Source organism: Tursiops truncatus, chromosome 18 (assembly GCF_011762595.2).
Source record: "Tursiops truncatus isolate mTurTru1 chromosome 18, mTurTru1.mat.Y, whole genome shotgun sequence".
Classification (NCBI taxonomy): domain Eukaryota; kingdom Metazoa; phylum Chordata; class Mammalia; order Artiodactyla; family Delphinidae; genus Tursiops; species Tursiops truncatus.
Window position 1 is genome coordinate 22,746,221 of NC_047051.1, and position 13,463 is coordinate 22,759,683.

Sequence of the window (13,463 nt, forward strand, 5' to 3'; positions counted from 1 at the left end):
ATCAACAAAAAATCTAGAAACAATAAATGCTGGAGAGGGTGTGGAGAAAAGGCTACCCTCTGTACTGTTGGTGGGAATGTAAATTGATACAGCCACTGTGGAGAACAGTATGGAGGTTCCTTAAAAAACTAAAAATAGGGGCTTCCCTGGTGGCGCAGTGGTTGAGAGTCCGCCTGTCGATGCAGGGGAGACGGGTTTGTGCCCCAGTCCGGAAGATCCCACATGCAGTGGAGTGGCTAGGCCTGTGAGCCATGGCTGCTGAGCCTGCGCGTCCGGAGCCTGTGCTCCGCAACGGGAGAGGCCACAACAGTGAGAGGCCCGGGTACCACAAAAAACCCCCACAAAAAACTAAAAATAGAACTACCATATGACCCAGCAGTCCCACTACTACACATATACCCTGAGAAGACCATAATTCAGAAAGAGTCTTGTCTACCAAAATTCTCATTGCAGCACTATTTACAATAGCCAGGACATGGAAGCAACCTAAGTGTCCATCAACAGATGAATGAATAAAGATGATGTGGCACATATTTACAGTGGAATATTAGCCATAAAAAACAATGAAATTGAGTTATTTGTAGTGAGGTGGATGGACCTAGAGTCTGTCATACAGAGTGAAGTAAGTCAGAAAGAGAAAGACAAATACCGTATGCTAACACATATATATGGAATCTACGAAAAAACCAAAAGGTCATGAAGAACCTAGGGGTAAGATGGGAATAAAGACACAGAGCTACTAGAGAATGGACTTGAGGATATGGGGAGGGGGAAGGGTAAGCTGTGACAAAGTGAGAGAGTGGCATGGACATGGACATATATACACTGCCAAACATAAAATAGTTAGTGGGAAGCAGCCGCATAGCACAGGGAGATCAGCTTGGTGTTTTTTGACCCCCTAGAGTGGTGGGATAGGGAGGGTGGGAGGGAGGGAGACGCAAGAGGGAAGAGATATGGGAACATATGTATATGTGTAACTGATTCACTTCGTTATAAAGCAGAAACTGACACACCATTGTAAAGCAATTATACTCCAATGAAGGTGTTAAAAAAATAAAATAAAAATGGGCAAAGGACTTGAACAGACGTTTCTCCAGAGAAGACATACAAATGCCTAAAAAGCATATGAAAAAATGCTCAACATCCTAATCCTTAGGAAAATGCAAATCAAAACCACAATGAGATACCAGTTCACATACACTAAGACAGCTATATATAGAAAAAATGCAGAAAATAATGTGTCAGTGAGGATGTAGAAAAATTGGAACACTTGTACAATGCTGGTGGAAATGTAAAACTGATCAGTCACTGTGGGAAACAGTTTGGTGATTCCTCTAAAGTTAAACATAGAATTATCCCATGATGCAGCAATTCCACTCCTAGATATCTAGCCAAAAGAATTAGAAACCTGTATTCAAACAAAAACTTGTACATAAATTTTCATAGTAGCACTATTTACTATAGCCAAAGGTGAAAACATCACAAATTTCATCCAAAGAGGAATGGTAAGAATGTGTGGTATATCCATATTTAGCTATAAAGAATATTTAGCCATAAATAGATTGAAATACTGATACATCATATACAACATAGATGAACCTTGAAAACTTCAACCTAATAGAAGCCAAGCACAAAAGGCTACGTATCAAATGATTCCATTTGTATAAAATATCCAGAAAGGCAAATCCATAATACAGAAAAGTGATCAGTGGTTGCCAAGAGTTGGGGGGAGAGGGAAATGGGGTGTGACAAAGGGTTTTCTTTTGCATCAATGACAATGTTCTGGAAATTCACAGTGGTAATGGTTGCACAACATTATGAATGAACTAAATTGCACTACAATTTTCACTTTAAAATGGTTCGTTTTCTGTTATGTGAATATCACGTCAATTTTTAAAATGTAAATTAGAAGAGAGTAGGCCAGTAGTTCAAGAAAATTGTGTTGTTTTAGCAGAAAGAAAACAAAACTTTAGATTTGTATTACTACAATATTTGATGCTAAAATTCTTTTTGAAAATATTTTAAATAAACGTATCTAATGTTAGCCAACTTTGACACTGACAAATAAAATTCCCTTCCTGTGAGCTTTCCGTAGTACTCTATATCCATAAGGCAGCTTTCTAATACATCATCTTCAAGTGGTAAAAATGGATATTTTCATTAAGAAGTGTGTATATATATATATATATATATATATATATATAAAAAGGTATATTACATAGGATATCCTCTACCATATGAATACAGGGGCAAAAAGTAAATGAACCTAAAATTAAGCCTAGTAATTGAAGCTTCAGTATTTATTTTTCTTAAAAATTATCTTAGTATCTAAAAAATATACATTATTTAGATAAATTTAGCATCAGTTTAAGGTCTTAAGTTACCTGAATATTTTGGAGATCATCTTCAAGCTGACATACTATAAAATATAATTACTTTTGAAATAATATTTGTCAGAATAATGATTCAAATTTACATATTTTATAATCTTAAACATTAAGCAGAAGCAGTGCTAGATCATTCAGTCAGTAAACCCAAATTAGTTTAGAAAGAATGTGGCCAAGCAGGATAAAAATGTATGAAAAAGTATTCTTTTTTTAAAAATTGAGATACACGAAACAGAATAGAGAGGCCAGAAATAAACCCACACAATTATGGTCAATTAGTTTATGACAGAGGAGCCAAGGATATACAATCAGGAAAGGACCGTCCCTTCGATAAATGGTGTTGGGAAAACTGGACAACCACATGCAGAAAATGAAACTTACATTCTACACAACATGCAGCAATATGGTTGGTCCTTGTGGGCATTATGCTAAGTGAGATAAGTTAGACAGGAAAAGACAAATACCATATGATCTCACTTAAATGTGGAATTAAACACATATATAACAACAAACAAAACTCATAGATGCAGAGAAAAGATTGATGGTTGCCAGAGGTGGGGGCTGGGGGGGTAGGAGAAATGGATGAAGGGGATCAAAATGTACAAATTTTCAGTTATAAGTCATTGGTATGTAATGTGCAGCATGGTGACTACAGTTAATAATATGGTATTGCATTTTTGAAAGTTGCTAAGAGTGTAGATCTTAAAAGTCCTCATCACAAGAAAAAAAATTTGTAACTATGTATGGTGATGGATGCTAACAAGACATTTTGGTGATCATTTCACAACATATATAAATATCAAATCATGTCACATACCTGAAACTAATATCATGTTATATGTCAGTTATATGTCAGTTAAAAATTGGTGCAAGAAAATTTAAAAAAAAAAAAAGGATTTGAGGGTGTATACTTAAAAATAACCACAGTGTATCTCTTAATCTCATATCCCAATCTTTCCCCTTCCCGCTTCCCTCTCCCCATTGGTAACCACTAGTTTGTCTTCTATGTCTGTGAGTCTGTTTGTTCTATTTTGATATATACATTCATTTGTTTTATTTTTTAGATTCCATATGTAAGTGCTAATGTGGAGTATTTGTCTTTTCTGACTTACTTCCCTAAGCATAATATTCTTTGGGTCCATCCATATTGTTGCAAATGGCAAAATTTCACTCTTCTTATGGCTGAGTAATATTCCATGTGCATATATGCCACATCTTCTTCATCCATTTCTCTGTTGGTGGACACTTAGGTTGCTTCCATCTCTTGGCTATTGTAAATGGTGCTGCTGTGAACATTGGGGGGCATGTATGGAATAGATATGCAGCAAGGATATACTGTATAGCACAAGGAACTATAGACATTATTTTGTAATAACTTTAAATGGAGTATAATCGATCTATAAAAATATTCAGTCACTATGTTGTACACCTGAAGCTAATATATTATAAATCAACTATACTTCAATTTAAAAAAGGATAAATACAGTAGGAGATAAATCTAGGTTCAATGTTTTTTCTGTTATTGGATACTTACTCATAAGGAGTGGGGGAAGAAAAAAGAGAGAAAATTGAGTCATACAACAGGGGTGGGTCCCTGGAGTTCAGCTAATGTGTCCTATGTCTCTTGGCAGGTCTGCCATTGGCTGTGTAAGGCTGTATAAGAATCAACCATGCAAATCGCTGTTTTTAACGGTTAGCTGAGTAGGGGCAGGAGCAAGGGACATCAGACTGGACTTGGTGATGTTGTAAGTCTCTTAAGTTATATTCACATTACAGGTGACTCCTATAAGGTTTGAAGTGAATTCTGATGCTGTTAATATTGATTTTAATTTTCTTTCCCTTTTCTCTGCTTGGGATAAAATGTTAATTAACTCTAACCTGTGAAACTTGTGTGCCCATATTGCTTGTTTAATTTACATTAGAAGTCCATGGGGCAAGCTCCTTTCTGTTCTCTGCAGTGCCAAAGACCCTGATGGCAGAAATGTTTATTATTATTAGGTATTATAATAATCACAATGTTCTGCTAAAATACTATGCTGATTGCATTTAGTCAGAAGTGATAGCTTTAGTCCTTTTTAACTTGAACTACTTTATTTTGCTTTAAGCTGATGAGACAGTGATTTCATCAGGAAGACTAAGCTAGATACTAAATTGAAATGTAGTTTGAATGCATTTTTGAATTATGCTGGTTATTCTGAGCCAAAAGCAGTTGCACCTTCATTGTAAAGTATGTTTTAATAATTTTACATCTTCTCGCACTCCAGAATGGCTCAGTGTGTTTTTTTTTCTTTTCTCAAATTATTCCCAAACAAAGAAAAAACTAGGACGGGGACCAAGCCTAAGTAAGTTTGGCTCAGGAAGGGCATTATGATTGAGTGAAAACACGTGGCTCTAATATTCTGCTTAGAAATATCTTCAACAGGAACTTTTAAAACACTGTAAACTCTGTCAGTTACTGTAGAAGGCTCCATCCACAGAGAGTGACCGAGAACTGAGGCACACATCAGAATAATGCAGTCCAGGAAACACTCTATGGGAAACATCTTAACAGAGAAAACCTTGTTAATTAAAACTGGCTTGGAAAGGCCAGCCGAACGAGTGAAGTTTACATGGGAGTAATCTCTAGTGTATGGCAAATTGATGTGATTACCCATGGCCATTACCTAGAACTTGGCAGGGGTTCTGGGAAGTGGGGAGGAACTCAGACATGGTGGGATGAGTGGGTTTGTGCTTGTCATAGCTCGTTATTCGTTTTATTCATTCAGTAGACATTTATTGGGTACCTCTTATGTAATTGGCACTGTGCTAGGAGCTGGGCATCTGGAGTGGAGGAAGACATTGTTTCTGCCCTCAGGGATGAGACACACCATCAAGAAGACTGAGGAAGCCCTATGAGAGAGCAGTTGCAGGTTACAGGGTATCACAGAAGTACTGAGAATGGATAGCTAGACTAGCCCAAGCCAGGGAAAGCTTCCTGGAGGAGAGGGTGCCTGAGTTGAATCCTGCAGAATCGAGGTGAGGATGCGGGAACAGCGTTAACAAACACTGAGGTCAGAAATAACGCAGGCACAGCAGGAAGCCATGAGCAGTTCCCGGACCACACAGAGTACGGGGCCGTGATGGTGAGGCTAGCTGTTGGACAGAGGTACATGGGAGCCTATGTTAGGGAATTAGGGCTGTAAGCGATACAGTGCTGATGAAGGGTTTTGAGCACAGATGAGATGGAGTCAGTTTTGTGTTTTACAAGGATCTCTGGGGAATGGTTTCTTGAATAGAGAATGGGCTTGAGGGTGGGAATAAGACCAGAGGCATGCAAACTAGCTGGGGTGGGGGGGAGACTTTTTGAGTTATCCAAGCTAAAAGGGAGAATTGGAATCTTATTGGTAAAAGCAGTCAGCCCTGGAGTTTAATTGGATGTAAGTTCTGAGGGCAATGGAGTAATATAGAATGAATCCCAGATTTCTTGTTTGGGCATCTAGAGGACTGCTGGCGCTAACGGTTGAAACTGGGAGCAAAAGCGAAGGATCAAGTTTATGGACGAAAATGAGGCTGTGCCTAATTTGATGCGCCATGGGAAAGAAACAGTTTCTCTGCTGCAAGGCCAGCCCTGGGGAGTCCACCTTTTCTCTCCTTCCTTTCTTTCCCTTCTTTGCTTCTCTTCTCTTTGCTGCTTTACTGCAGAAGTATTTAGGGTGGCTAACTACAGTTATGCATTTGGGAGCTATTAGCATATGTGGGGTGGGTAAAATTGTGAGAGTGGAAAAGATTCCCCACCCCAATGGGTAGCGGGGAAGAGGGGAACCCAAATTTAGGGTAGGGGAGATTTTCCAGAGATTCCCCCAGAGGAGGGAATCCTACCCAGAAATGAGGGGGGGTGGTCTCCCAGAGTAGAAGCCGAGGGGATTCCACCATTTCCAGTGTGAATCATATTTACATGAGACGGCTGCCTTCTCCATAAATAATGCAAGAGAGAATGTTTACCTAGGCCTAGCTGAGTTAGCCCCAAAGCCAAATTTTACTGTAATCAAGAGTGGTGTTTTAATCTGAGTTAAATAAATACTGATGTAGATTTTCTCCTTTATCTTAGCCTATATTAGATCTGGAGTACATATTGAGTAAATACAATTTTAGGGAACGTTGGATATTTGAAATATTGGATTTTCTGTTCTATCTTCTGCCACTTTTTCACTAAATGACCTCGGGCAAAGTAGATACCTATTTTGGGGCCTCTCTTTTCTCACGTATGGAACAAAAGGACTGGTCTAAGTGGTTATTATGATTATTACTCTTGATTGAATGAATAAAGCCGAGAGAGAGGCTCAGGTTTGAGTTGGAAGGTAACTGGGTGCCCAGGAGCTCGTTAGGAGCTTAACTGACCAAAGAAAGGGCAGACACTTTCTCTCCACCCTCCTCTCCCAGTCACTTACGTTCTTGATGATGCTCCACACACCTCCATCTGCCATTTAAAAATAATTCAGACAAAATATTTTATAAATATGCATGATTGGATTGTAAAGATGTGGCCCATTTTTTCCTCTCCAACTTGTGTTTCATAGAACGTTGACTAGTGACATGTAACACCAAGGAGTTAGTGGTCAGATAAGTCTTGGGAAATACGACTCACCATACCCCTCTCTTAGAAATTCCCAGCGCATCTCACATTCTGCAAGAATTTCTGCTGTGTAGAAATGTTGTTTTCTTTTTCCTTAATCCAGCATTCATTTTCTCAAATGAATATATTAAATTCCTATTTTACTCAGACTCTGTTGCCATCCCAGAGAGTCCTTGATCTCAGTGCACTTTATGGGAAACAATAATGTATTTGCCCAAGCTCTCCAGATGTTCACTGAAGGGGTGGAGTATCGAATGCCAGAGACACGAGCGCTGTGCTAGACTCAGATGGATATCACCACCCCGCGAAATCCTGCAATCTAAGGAGGCCTGGAAAATAGATGTGGAAAGAAAAAAATGCTTTTTACCCCTTTTAAATTGACAAGTGATGCTGTTTTGTTCAGACTGTCTTTAATTCCACATTTAAGCAATGGCATTGAACTAAAACTTATGAATTTGAGGTTTCCACTCCTTTCTTTTATTCTGAGGACCATTCCAGGAAACGAACGTGCTCTGACTTGTGAAAATCTGGCCGGTTTGATTCATAGGTCACTTGCCCTCTCCCCACCTTAGTTTTGTCCCTTCATCCCTCTTCAGGGAAGAAGAACAAGAAAGATGACAAGAAAAGAAAAAAGCAAAGGAAAATAAAAGGAGGGGAAATTGGATTCATAAAAGCCCAAGAGGTATTAAATTCCCACAGCTGGCACCCCAGCTTTGAGTACTTTAGGCTATGGGACATTTCCTGTAATAAAAAGTAGGGTAAGTGGGGGCCTTTGTTTTACATGTAGAATGAGTTCTTGTTGTGGATTGGTGATATTAGTGTTCCTATCAGATGTGCTATTAATAATACGGCTATTTGGGATCTACAAGTAACCTTAAAATTTGACTTCTTTAAAATGAAAGCATCAATAAGCAAATGCCTAATAATAAGGGCGATGATTTTAGCATTAACCCCACCCCCCAAAGCTGATAATATTTTTCAGATGGCTTCATACATTTGATTAAAGGTGGGGTTAGTGGGGAGGGTGGGATGGGAAGGAGAGTGGAGGGAGGCTGTCGAATCCTGTCTGTCCCTTGGCCATCTGACACAAGGTTTAATTCAGAACACGAGCCTCTCTACACTCCTGCCTCTGCTCCGTCCCCTCTTCTTCCACAGCAGCTGCCTGTGGACTCCATCACCATCTCTTGCCATCCCCGTTCTCCTCGTGGTGAGCCCCCGACCACGTCTAAAATAGACTTTCTAGAACCACTTTGTGATGATAGTCTACTTAGGTTGTCTGCCAGCCAAGTAGAAAAGAACGTGGATTGAATTCATTTTAATCTGTGTCTGCGCTGTGAGGGACAGCACAATTCTGGTTATCCTTGCAAAGCGGAACCTCAACTGGGTGGTAGGGATAATTGCTGCATCTGGAGGGGGGTGTTGCTCTTTTCTTTCCATCCGGTTGAACACATGTAGTGAGGAATTAGCCACAGAATGATCATAAAGAAGGATGTAACTTGAGTTCATTAAAATGATTTGGAGGACATGGGCCTTTACTCTGGAGTCTGAGATGGCAAGAAGGGCTCCAGGAAAGAGCTGGAGTGTCAGTAACCAACACTTGCATGGGGGAAAGAAAAGATAGAGACAGATGTTCAGGGTGTTCCTTGGTGCAGGACTTTGGCCTTGAGGCCAAAGTTCAAGTGCTTTTGCCTAAAAGAAGCAATATGTTTTCTTTAGTCTCTTTAGGGCTGAATTCTGATCAAAGGAGAATTTCTACTTCCTCCTTTAAGCCTGTTCTTCTCTTTGTCCTTGATTGGCTAAAGCATTGGTTAAAGTGTATATTTTTGAGGTGATCCAGGTGTTCGCTAGTAGTTCATTTTTTAATCTCATGCAGATGATAGGATGGTCAGTGAATGACTAAAGTTGAGATATGAAATTGCATAACAAAAGTCAGAGCTTAAAAACTTAAGATTTTCTTTGTCCTTTCATGTGTGTTTTTCTGTGGGTTTACATTTTTTCAATTGCACGACCATACTTAGTTTCATTCCTTTGTTGTCTGAATATGTGGTTTGCTTTGAAAAATAATATTGTCATCATGCGCTCCTTGGATCATATCTGGTTACCAAGAAAGTTAGGAGCATCAAAACTATTTTAAGTGGCTCATAGCTGGCCAGGAGCAGAAGGTGGCTGTAGAAATAACAACGGCAGTGACCAGCAGTTACTGCTCCTGCAGAAATTTATTACTGGTGGAAGATAAACTTGACACAGGAGACAAAAGATATGCTTTTATTAATATTTGTAAAATTCTTGCTGTCCAATTCCTGGCCTAGTCTCAGGGAGAGGAGCATGACTTCGGCTGATAAATGTGTTAGCTCTTTTGAGCCTTCTCTTTGGGACACCTCGTAGCAAGAGAATAACATCACTAGTTGGTGAACCTGAGCTCCATATTCTGTATAATATTATTATTATTAATAATATTATTATTTATTATATGTTTCGGATATACAGCATTGTAATTTGACACCTGTATATACTACAAAGTGATCACCATCCCAAGTCTAGTTACTATCCATCACCATGCAGTTGACCCCCTTTACCCATTTTGCCCATGCCCCAACCCCTTCCCCTCTGGTAACCAGTAATTTAATCTCAGTATCTATGAGGTTTTTTTTTTAAATTTTGTTTGTTAATTTGTTTTTTTAGATTCCACATATGAATGAAATCATATGTTAGTATGTTTGTCTTTCTCTGTCTGACTTATTTCACATAGCATAATGACTTTATCCGTGTTGTCGCAAATGGCAGGATTTCATTCTTTTTTATGGCTGAGTACTATTCCATTGCCTCTGTGTGTGTGTGTGTGTGTGTGTGTGTGTGTGTGTATGTATATGCATTTGTGTATGTATATATACACAAATACATATACATACTACATCTTCTTTATCCATTTATCTATTGATGGACACTTAGGTTGTTTCCATATCTTGGCTATTGTAAATAATGCTGCAATGAACATAGGGGTGCAGATATCTTTCCGAATTACTGTTTTTGTATTCTTTGGGTAAACACCTTAGTCATGTGGTAGTTCTAGTCTTAATTTTTTTGATGACCCTCCATACTGTTTTCCGTAGTGTCTGTACCAATATACAGTCCCCACCAGCAGTGTGTGATGGCTCCCCTTTCTCCACATTGTCTTCCACATCCGTTATTTCTTGTCTTCTCAATAACAGCCAGTCTAAAAGCTGTGAGATGGTATCTCATTGTGGTTTTGATTTGCATTTCCCTGGTAATTAGTGATGCTGACGATCTTTTCACATGCCTGTTGGCCATCTGTATGAAATTTCTTTGGAAAAATGTCTATTCAGAGCTTCTGCCTGTTTTTAACAGGGTTTCTGGTTTTGTTTTTAATTGTTGAGTTGTATCAGTTCTTTATATACTTTGAATATTAACCCCATATTGGACATACGATTCATAAATATCTTTGCCCATTCTGTAGTTTGCCTTTTCATTTTGATAATATTTTCCTTCACTGTGCAGAAGCTTTTTAGTTTGAAGTAGTACCATTTGTTTATTTTGCTTTTGTTTCTCTTGCCTTCAGAGTCAGATCCACAGAAACATCCCTAACATTGATGTCACTGGGGTTCCCACCTATGTTTTCTTCTAGGAATCTTACGGTTTCAGGTCTTACATTGAAGCCTTTAATACATTTTTTTTTTTTTTTTTTTTTTTGCGGTACACGGGCCTCTCACTGTTGTGGCCTCTCCCACTTCGGAGCACAGGCTCCGGACGCGCAGGTTCAGCGGCCATGGCTCATGGGCCCAGCCGCTCCGCAGCATGTGGGATCTTCCCGGACCGGGGCACGAACCCGTGTCCCCTGCATCGGCAGGCGGACTCTCAACCACTGTGCCACCAGGGAAGCCCCTGAAGTCTTTAATACATTTTAAATTTTTATGTATGGTGTATGATAATGGTCTAGTTTCATTCTTTTGCATGTGGCTGTCCTGTTTTCTCAGCACCATTTATTGAAAAAACTATCCTTTCTCCATTATATGTTCTTTGCTCCTTTGTCATAAATTTGTTGTCCATATATGTATACGTTTATTTCTGGGCCCTCAATTCTGTTCCATTGATATGTGTGTCTGTTTTTGTACTAGTACTATCTTGTTTTTATTACCATAGCTTTGTATTATAGTTTGAAATCAGGGAATGTGATACTGCCAGCTTTTTTCTTCTGTTTTAAGATTGTCTTTGCTATTTAGGGTCTTTTGTGTTTCCATACAAATTTTAGAATTAATGTTCCAGTTCTGTGAAATATGCCATTGGAATTTAGATAGGGATGGCATTGAATCTATAGATTGCTTTGGGTAATAGGGAAATTTTAACAAATTTTAGCAATATTAATTTTTTCACTACCTTGGTTAAATTTATTCCTAGGTATTTTATTCTATTTGATGTGATTGTGAGATTGTTTTCTTAATATCTCTTTGTACTAGTTTGTTATTAGTGTATAGAAATATCACAGATTATTGTATACTGATTTTTGTATCCTGTGACTTTACTGAATTCATTTACTAGTTCTAACAGTTTTTGGTGGAGTCTTTAGGGTTTTATATGTACAATATCATGTCATCTGCAACTAGTGACAGTTTTACTTCTTTTTTTTCCAATTTGGATTTTTTTTTGGTCTAATTGCTGTGGCTAGGAACTCCAATACTGTGTTGAATGAAAGTGTTGAGAACGGGCATCCTTGTCATCTTCCTGATCTTAGAGGAAAAGCTTTCAGGTTTTCACTGTTCAGTATGATGTTAGCTGTGGGCTTTTCACATATGACCTTTATTATGTTGAAGTATATTCTGTTTTATACCTGAATTGTTGAGAGTTTTTACCTCAGATGGATGTTGAAATTTGTTAAAAGCTTTTTCTGCATCTCTTGAGATGACCTTATGATTTTTATATTTCTTTTTGTTAAGTGATATATTGACTGCTTTTATGGATGTCAAACCATCCTTGCGTCCCTCTAATAGATTCCACTTGATCATGATATATGATCCTTTTAAAGTATTGTTGGATTCAGTTTACTAATATTTTGTTGAGGATTTTTGTATCTATGTTCATCAGGGATATTGCCTGTAATTTTCCTTTCTTGTGGTGTCCTTGTCTGGTTTTGTTGTCAGGGTAAGGTAATGTCAATTCATACAATGTTTGGAAGGTTTACCTCCACTTCAGTTTTTTGAAGAGTTTGAAAAGTGTAGGTATTAAATCTTTGACTGTTTTATAGGATTCACCAGTGAATCCACCTGGTCCTGGGCTTTTTGTTTGTTGGGAGATTTTTGGTTACTGTCTTACTCTCCTATTCAGTCTATTCAGATTTTCTATTTCTTCCTGATTCATTCGTGGAAGATTGCACATTTTTAGGTCTTTAAACATTTCTTATAGGTTTTCTAATTAGTTGGTGTGTAATCGTAGTAGTCTCTTATGATCCTTTGTATTTCTGTGGTATCTGTTGTAACTTTTCCTCTTTCATTTTTATTTGAGTCCTTTCTCTTTTTTCTTGGTTAGTCTAGCTAAAGGTTTGTTGATTTAGTTTATCTTTTCAAAGAATCAGCTCTTAGTTTCATTGATATTTTCTATTGGTTTTTTAATCTATTTCTTCTCTAATATTCTTTCATTTCACTAATTTTGGACTTCATTTGTTCTTCTATTTCTAGGTTTTTTTAGGTATGAAGGTAGATTGTTTATTGGGGATTTTTCTTGTTTCTTGAGGTAGACCTGTATTGTTATGAACTTTTCTCTTAGAAATGCTTCTGCTGCATCCTTTAATTTTTGGTGTGTTGTATTTCTGTTTTCATTTCTCACTAGGTATTTTTAAATTTCTCTTTGATTTTTTTTAGATGACCCATTGGTTGCTAAGTGGCATGTTGTTTAATATCCATGTTTTTGTGTTTTTATCTATTTTTTTTCTTGTGGATGACTTTTAGTTTTGTACCATTTTGGTTGGAGAAGATGGTATTGTTTCTTTTTTTTTTAAAATTTACTGAGGCTTCTTTTGTGACCCAGCATGCAGTGTATCCTGGAGAATGTTCCATGTGCACTTGAGAAGAATGTCTGTTCTAGTGCTTTTGGATGGAATGTTCTGTATATATCTATTAAATTTATCTAGTCGAGTATGTCATTTAAGGCCAGTGTTGCCTTATTGATTTTCTGTGTGGATGATCTATCCATTGATGTAAATGGGGTGTTGAATTCCCCTACTATTATTGTATTGCTTTCAGTTTCTCCCTTTAAGTTCATTAATATTTGCTATGTGTCTTGGTGCCCCTATGTTTGGTGCATATACATTTATAAATGTTATATCCGCTTCATGGATTGACTTATTTATCATTATATAACACCCTTCTTTGTCTTTTATACAGTCTTTGCTTTAAAGTCTATTTTCTCTGATATGAATATATCTACCCCAGCTTTCTTTTCATTTCCATTTGCAT

At 37.9% G+C, this 13,463-nt stretch overlaps 1 protein-coding gene across 11 annotated transcripts in view; it reads left to right on the plus strand.

Moving 5' to 3' along the window:
• ENOX1 (ecto-NOX disulfide-thiol exchanger 1) overlaps positions 1-13,463 on the plus strand; it is a 610,449-nt gene that overhangs the window by 68,345 nt on the left and 528,641 nt on the right. For 3 of the 11 annotated variants that reach the window (XM_019936501.3, XM_073795220.1, XM_019936500.3), the window contains exon 2: positions 4,019-4,132. The exons of the other annotated variants lie outside the window; for them this stretch is intronic. The gene's annotated coding sequence lies outside the window, so the exon portion shown is untranslated. The remainder of the gene's footprint in view (positions 1-4,018; positions 4,133-13,463) is intronic. 11 annotated transcript variants of the gene reach the window in all.